The following is a 9158-nucleotide window of genomic DNA, read 5'->3' on the forward strand; positions in this document are numbered from 1 at the left end:
ATTCAATGTCAGTGAAACACTAGATCCATCTAGTGGTGAATACATGCATTTGAAGCTTTCACTAATTCTGGAAATTAATACTAACCACAAATTGCCACTTCATGCAAAAGTGCACGAATAAGAAATGGTTTCACATACTTAAAAAAAATATATATATATTTTTCAGTATCACAAAGAGTTTGTGACAATGTGTGATGTCTGACACCTATGAGCCCTGTTTGTTTCCTACAGTGTAACAGAGCTTACTCATAGCAGAACCTTAACTCACTCTGTCACTGGAAGGCAGCTGTCATGACAACTGAGCAGGAAGCTAACCTAGATAGCCAGTGGGCCTTTCACAGACCAAGGGAATAATGTGTTGTGGAGACCAGTAAAGACTATTCATCCATCTTAATAGGTGGATTCCTCTGGATTACTACATTGACCAATAGTTTTACCTTGTATTTGTTTTTATCTGCACATTTTGCTTTTATTTATGTAAAGCACATTCTGTGAGTGAAGTGGAGTGCTATAAAATCCTGTCATGCACAGAACACTATGGGACACTAACCTTCATTTTCATGCAATTCCAGCCAGTGCTACTCTGGGATGGAGCAGATTCTGTAGATGTGTACAAACAATTACCTCAAGATCTGGCCATGATTTGTCAACAGTGAAGTTAGCCCCCACTACTCCGTCCATCTATTCATCTTTACTAGTCCACCATACATCTGTTCTCTGCTGGGTTGTATTGTTGGAATAAAGGATTCCAGTTAAGCTTGACTTTTTAGAGCTGCATAGCACTGCATCTTTTACAGTCCTCATCAATTCATTGGAGCAATTAGTCTACTATAACATGGGATTTGTGTGCAAGAATTCATGCTCCATGTATCCTAAATAACATTCTATCACTGTTTGGGATATTCTGAAACTGTGAGTGTGGACACAGCCAGTACACCTGGATAGTAGACCTCCTTGTTGTATCTAAGGGAGGTGGTGGTAGCCAATGGGTTTACTCATTGTAATTGTTGGGCACCCAAAACAATAATTACTTTCATTAGGACACATTTATAAGAAAAAATATATACATGCATACAGTACATACCTATAGTCCTTACATACACACATATTTTATTGTTTTAATCAAGAAAGGTGTAGGTTTTAAATGGTGTTTAAATCCAGATTGACAAACAAGCATTATTGTACTCCTTGAAAATTATGTGTTTACAAAAACATCTCTTTATAAAATAATTAATGTTCTTCTCTAACTTTTGTAACTGTAGGACAACTTTTTATGCATCGAATATTGATTTGTAATTGTAGAATATTTTTGTAATGGTAAAATATTGTTTAACTGTAGGATGATTTGTAGCTGTAAAACCGATCCGTACCCGTAGAATAGATTTGTAAGTGTAGGGCATATTTGTAATTTTGACAATTACTTGTACAGATCATTTTTACAGTTACAAATAATTTCTACAGTTTCAAAACGTGAAACACACGTACAAAACATTTAAGTCCAATATTCTTCTATAGATGTCCCCTTATCCAGGGGAAACCATTTGTGTTTTTACCTCACCAGGAATCATGTTAGTAGAAAGTTTCATATTTAGGTGGGATAGATTGGAATTTTGAAATATAATATAATCTTGACGGTGGGATATTCTAGGCTCACCAATTTACGAGATATAGGCCTAGTACTGAGTGAGACAAATATTTTAGGGCCTATTTATTAGGCTAATTGCTTTATTCACTTGAGTAGCCTATTGTCACTGAACCATTGGACCAAGAAAGTGCATGCCGAGACCAACTTTTTATTTTGTATTTTTTATAAGGACAGCAAGTTCATTATTTTGGGTTGCTATTACATTATGGTGGTTGGCAGCTCATTGTCTGCAGCAGTCCTCAAAACTTCTCAAATTGATAACACTCATTGATAATAAACTAATTTCATACATTGTTGACATGGTCCATTGAGGCTCAGACGGGTGTCCCGGGACCTGATGAACACGCGCTAAAAAGCACAAATGAGTGCGAAAGTTGCAGCCGTGCCCGTGACGACAGGGAAAGTGCAGCCACGAGAGTGATGGTCATATAAAATGATCGTTGCTGATGTCTGGGTTACACAAAGCTACAACGACACAATCATTACATTTTCTTAATGACCGACAGTTTAGTTTAGTTTATAAATAAAAAATATTTTTGCCATAAAGTAGCCTAGGCTAGGCCTATAGCGTTACAAGTGTTCGTAGAAAGGCCTGCTTTACACACACTGTTAAAGTGCCATAAGTAGGCTGGTTTACCAAATGACAGACAGTTGAATTTCTGAATAAAAATAATTTTGGTGCAGTTTTGAAATCTTAAACGTGTAATCCCACATAATGGCTTGTTCCGTCGACGCATGCCAGTGGGTGTTCCCGACGGTAGCTATGCAAATTACTTAGTATAACCGTATATACGGTGCCGTCTGTCGGTGCAGCAATAGCTGAACTTCTCAACGCGAGCGGCGGGAGAAATGCGACGCAACGGACCCACAATTCAGTTCAGCAATGGGGGCGGGGCGCACAAGATGGCGGACTGAGCAGTTTCTTTTTTACAGAGCTTTTCTCTATCATCCCACATTTAGTTTATTGTCTGTGAAAATCCACTAAATATTGTCAAGATGAATGCACAAATATTAAACAAAAGCGTCAAGCCAAAAACTGACCTGTCGAATGGGGAAAGAAAATATAGTAGCCATGTGTTTGAGCATGGCTATGCGATGGAGGTAACTGTGCAAAGTAAGAGGGAGTGCGGAGAGGACTCCACACCTTCAACGCCAACGCCAACAATTTGAAACCTGCAGAGAAAAAATCCCAGTCCTTAGATGATTGTGAGACCGCTGAGGTATCCAACACCACAATACTGGAGGCGATACTGAAACTTGAAAAAAAGAGTAGATGAACAGCTGGCTGATTTGACTATGCAGTCAAAGCAAAATAGCATTACGCTTACTAACCTAGCTAAGGCTGTACAGTTTAATGCAGAAGAGATGGAAGAATGCAAAGAGAAAGTTAGGAAGCTGGAAAGACGCAACAAACAACTTTGCAAAGACAACAGCGATCTCAGGGAGCGGGTGAGAGAACAGGAGCGATACAGAATGAGATGGTGTTTAAGGATCAAGGGTTTGAAAGAGCAGCCAGGTGAAGATATCAGAGCTCAAATTATCCAGATCCTTGGCACTGTCGCCCCATGCATGGAAGCTAAGTTGGAGGATGCTGTGCACAGGCATGGGCAAAAGATAGAAAAGAACAGGCACATCATAGTTCTATTTACCCGAAGGCGAGTGAAAGAAGAGATTTGGTGGCGGTCTGCAAGGAAAATGGCATTCGTTTTGTTGAAGTACTTACATGAGAGGAAGAGCGAGAAAGGCTTTGGCCCCGAATTGAACAAGCTCGGCGTGAGGGTAAACGAGCCTTCTTCCGAGGCCCTCATGGATATATTGATGGAAAGCGGATGGAGGAAGTCAGATGAACTCAAAGGTGAATTCTAATGTGCTTAACAATATTTTAGACAGTGGACATTTTAAAGGGATGTAGCTCCAAAAAAAAGTTACCTAAGGCTACTTAGCCTAGCTACTGAGTGGGTTGATTGACAAGTTTTGTCTAATTGTTGGTTTTGTCAGGGTTATGCAGGCGGTTATGCACTGGAAGTGCAAGACTTCTCCAGGCAGAATTAAGAAAAACACACTTTATTTTACGACAAAACCTCACCAACAGACAGGACTACGACAGGGTGAACAGAAAGACAATCCGACAAGCAGGGGTGTGACTTTCAAAACCGACGTCGAAACGTGGTTCAAAACAGCCATGTCATGTGACCACTGCTTCGAAACATCGTTCAAAATCCCCATGTCATGTGACCAAAGTTAAGTGAACCTTCGGTGCATTTCACCGGTGTCGACAGGCGTGCCCGCGCGTTCAATTAACAGTGTAGACTTTTCTTAAGCAATAACCATGAGGGTGTAGTGGTTAGTGAGGGTGTTTTTTGCACGGTAGCCCAGGCTGCTCAAATGTGGTTCGATCCCCGTTTGATTTGTAATGTATTGTTTCAGATCGTTTAAGTAAACTTTCAGAATGGTCAAAAATCGAGAGTTTTTATAAGAAGAAAGTGATTTAGAGAACACTAGTGGCAGCAATAAGATTCTCTTTATTTTGACTTCATGTGGTCTCCCATCCAGTAATTGACCAAGGGCATGCTTAGCTTTTGACAAAGACTGAACACAGGTAACACAGCGAGCCACTAACTTTAAAGACTACATCTCCAATACGAAGCATTTGACAGATTTGTTTCACCCTAAAAAGCTCTGAGGTGTCGGAATTGTTTCGAAGCTTCGGAACAATTCGGCACAATTGCTTCGAACGTTTCAGTGTTTCATAAAGCCTCGCTTTGCCCATCTCTACCTCCAGGCAGAATTAAGAAAAACTCACCAACAGCCATGACTACGACAGGGTGAACAGAGAGACAATCCAACAGAGAAACAGGAGGGTAGAAATATACATACCAATTAAGAGAAAGACAGAGGACTGGACGAAACCAACGAGACAATAACAGGGAACAGGTGAGGAAGCAGAAACGGAGGGAAAACTAACAAGACAGGAAGCACAGACCAAATAAGGAGATGGGGCGGAGACAAAGACAGGTGACAGGCAGGTAAACACAAAGCACATGACAAAACAATACACAGAATGGCCACCGGTGGGGTATACTACGAAGCACGTTAGACATATCTAGGCTATGTAGACATATCAAGGCTTGACAAAGCCTTGACTCAGGGGTATACGTTAAGTGATACTACGATTGCAGTTATGTGATATATTTGTCAAACTAGGCTTTCAGCTCAGATCTGTGCGCGTTCTCGGTGTTGGGATGACTTTGGCCAATCGTGTAACGTGGAGACGCACAAGACCGCCTCTATTTAAAAACAATTACTTCCGCATTCATGAGCGATAGCTTAATCTACACTGCGGTCATTTTTTGTGTCTAACCTATAACATCAAATAAATCAATTGTCATCAGTTGCTGTATGGTATGCACGTCCATAGTTGGATATTTGCACGCACAGCACTATTAAAGCGCATTCGAGCTCCAAAATGTTAGTAGAGGCGGAGCTTTACCTGTAAGATATATGACAGAATCCTACACGTGAGAGAACTTCGTTTTTAAGACAATTGATTGGTCAGTGTGCGGTAGATTACACGATTTGAGCTATAATTTAGCACATAACCTCCTCCCGACCAGTGGGGTGTACTACGAATCTCGATTAGTGGGTTAGCGAGGTATGTTGCGCTCAAAGCCAGGCTATGCTGTGACACGAAAGTGGATCTGTTTTAGTGTCGCTATATCACCATGGTATCTTATGCTGTCAACCAAACCTGGTCGGGAGGAGGTTATGTGCTAAGTTATAGCTCAAATCGTGTAATCTACCGCACACTGACCAATCAGTTGTCTAAAAAAACGAAGTTATCTCACGTGTAGGATTCTGTCATATATCTTGCAGGTGGAACTCCGCCTCTACTAACATTTTGGATCTCGAATGCGCTTTAATAGTGCTGTGCATGCAAATATCCCACTATGGACGTGCATACCATACAACAACTGATGACAATTGATTTATTTGATGTTAAAGGTTAGACACAAAAAATGACCGCAGTGTAGATTAAGCTATCGCTCATGAATGCGGAAGTAATTGTTTTTAGCACAGGGTCGGTATCGACCCAAATCACTCGTTCAATCACTAATCTCAATGTAAAGTATAATCGTAGCCGAGTCATTGTGCTAGCTACATAGTCATGGCATACACCATTGGAAAGCCATGAGCCTCAGGATTCATTTGAGATCCGTGTCGACTGAATGAAACCCATCCCGAACGGCTAAAACCTACAATTTGTATCACTAGTCACGTTTCCAAATGCCCCCACCACCACCGTGTCTCCTCACATTACAGCCTTTGTGTACATCCCGGGCTTCAGGCTACCCCAACATGCTTGGTGTCATACTGTTCACAAGAAGCACGAGAATCCGAATATCCACCGTGTTTTGTCGACATTACGTTTAGAAGATGCATAATTCCACCCAAACAGTACCGTTTAGTTTGTAAAAAAACAAACGATAACTTTTCTCTGACAGAAAACCACATAGTTCGTATGCTTATCCTATGTATCGCCGGGATTCACACCACTCAGCGTGTTCAGGAAGCTCTCCTGAGTACGTAGACACCAGTGACAACTTTGTGTGACGTACCGTTGTCGAGAAGCACGTGTTAGAAGCATGATAGCCATGTGAGCTGGCTAATGGATAAGTTAGCTTTGATTGACAATAGCTCTGGCCTATGACAAGCTACGAGGATGGTTCAAAGATCGTCTTGTAGCCAACGAGTAGACCTTTCGAATGACGTATGGTACAACCACCTCCGGTGAGGGGAACTCTGGGAAATTGAGTCCACCTTCGTTGTGCATAACGATAGCTTACTAGTACGACCGGCTCGTCAGAGGAATACAGTCGCAATTTTTACAGTTAGATAGATAGATAGATACTTTATTGATCCCCAAGGGTAAATTCAAGGATCATTTGGATCTTTTGAAGAAGAAGAAAGCAGAAAACATGCCGAAAAGACAGGCAAAGAAGAAGAACGTGGAGGTTGAACCAGCTGAGCATTTCCACACAAAAATGGCTCTAAAGGGGTCATACTTCATTGTACAAACATTTCCTTAGATATTTATCTTCACAACACCTGGGAGTGGGCCTCTGATGTGTTTCAGTGGCCCTTTTAGGGACTTTCACATCTGAAATGTGGCCATTTCCAGGGATTTACATAACCGCCAGTTTCTAAAAATTCTACAAGGTCTCAGCTTTCAGGGGATACCAGGCATTTGATGATAGGTCACAGTATGAAGACACAGGAGCTATTACAATAGACGCTGTGCAATTTCGGGCAAAATCCCAAAAATAGGCCCATATGCATATCAGGTTAAATAGAGGCGGTCTTGTGCGTCTCCACGTTACACGATTGGCCAAAGTCATCCCAACACCGAGAACACGCACAGATCTGAGCTGAAAGCCTAGTTTGACAAATATATCACATAACTGCAATCGTAGTATCACTTAACGTATACCCCTGAGTCAAGGCTTTGTCAAGCCTCGATATGTCTACATAGCCTAGATATGTCTAACGTGCTTCGTAGTATACCCCACAGGTTTGGTTGACAGTATAAGATACCATGGTGATATAGCGACACTAAAACAGATCCACTTTTGTGTCACAGCATAGCCTGGCTTTGAGCGCAACATACCTCGCTAACCCACTAATTGAGATTCGTAGTACACCCCACTGTACTACGAAGCGGGGTTACTGGCTTATCTGGGTAACTTCGAGAGTAACTTGATGACGTGTGGCATAACTTCCCGATTAACTCGTACTACGAAAGGTGGATAGGTTTTAACCGAGGTATGCTGCCATGGCAATTTACCCTGCATCTCAAACCTGCTCCGACCAGGTTATGTTCTTGGTTAACCCGAGGTTTCCGTTAACCACACCCTTTATAAGTACCACCACCCCTCCACTAACAATTTCTCCCGAGACATGTCGGCGTACATGGATGATCCATACGACATTGGAGCGCAAATCGTGAGGGGTTTTAGAGACCGCCAGATTGTCAGCCGAGGGAATTCGTTATCTTTGTCAGATGTTCTAGGAAGATGTCTCATAGCAATGCCCGTACGTGGACATTCATGTATTCCATTGGTGATGCTGAACATCTGAGCAAGAATAGCCTACTGTATGTGTCGTAGCCTTTACTCCACCAATGACAGGTTCGGACCTCTCGGAGACACAATACCAGACTGAGATAATAATTAACAATGTTAGTTTATTGTACAAAGAGCATGGTCCAACAACACACAATAACAGGACAGGCAGGCTGGTAGAATAGCTAAACCAGAACAGACATTCGGCACCCCTCCTCACAAGGCCCAGGTTGAACAGACTACCACGATAGCACAACCCCCAGATGAGCCCAAAAAAAAATAATAATAAACAGCGATTCTAAACTGATACTACACATATGACTGATGCAACCCAACAAGTTACTTCACCCATCCCAATACACATCAAAGAAATGCCCCCCACTTCACTTTCAATGCATTCACACATGGGATCAGTTTCCCCACAGTAAATAAAGGCCACAACACCCAATAGAGATCACAGCAAGCAATAGAGATCACAGCAAGCAATAGAGATCACAACAAGCCACACATTAGATAACACATCACATCATATGTCCAGCAATCAGTTCGCACTCAGCATAACACAGTCAAATAATTCCTCCCATTAACCATTTCACAGTTGTGCAAGACTGGAGGAAGCCACGGGCAGTTCAATGGATGGTGAGAGGGCTTACCGCGATTCTGTCCATGCCCACCGCTGAAGCTGCACGCTGTTGAAGCCACGCACACACATAGAGTATCGTTGGTCGGCGGCTTTCCCCCTCGCCGACCAAAAAAAAACAAAAACAAAATCAACGTGTCCAACACGGGAAGAGCCGCGCCGAGCTTTGAACGAAGGCAGCGAATCCAATTGCCAGCGCCGCCACACTCACTAGCTTGCTCCACAGGTACGCTCTGATGTAAACAATGCGGCCCGTTCTCCCCTGGTCAGCCGTCGCTCCCTCTCCGTCTCCAATCACACCTCGAAGCAGACAAAAAGAACAGCACTCACAAACATGCAGAGCAAAGGCCAGCGCACTCACTCATAATAAGGGAGAATGGGTTACTTTCCTTTTGCTGGAGTTTAACATGCCTCTCCTCCGATAGCCGTTCCCCTCCGTTCAGGCAACGCGATTCCAACGTAGCGATCTCCTTTTGAAACAGGAACAACTTTCAAGGCCCAAACAGCTAAACCCTGGCCCATTCACACAAATTAGAGTAGCAGTAATAACTTCCCTTGAGTCGGCGTGTAACACGCATCCTCTCAGCCAGCACGCAGTAAACCAGTCTCGTTCCACTCAGCTGTGCCTCCAGACACGCGTCATCAGGTAAGCCACCCCCTGCTCCCGACCTCCGCTGCCCTATAAAAAGCATTTCCCTCCCAATTGCTTCAATAAGCAATCAACCCGTGAGTCCCCCAGTCCAATCAGCCAATT

This window comes from Alosa pseudoharengus, unplaced genomic scaffold (assembly GCF_046254945.1).
Source record: "Alosa pseudoharengus isolate Yale_2024_CS ecotype anadromous, Long Island Sound unplaced genomic scaffold, YU_APseudo_1.1 YU_APseudo_1.1_scf_3, whole genome shotgun sequence".
NCBI classification, from domain to species: Eukaryota; Metazoa; Chordata; class Actinopteri; order Clupeiformes; family Clupeidae; genus Alosa; species Alosa pseudoharengus.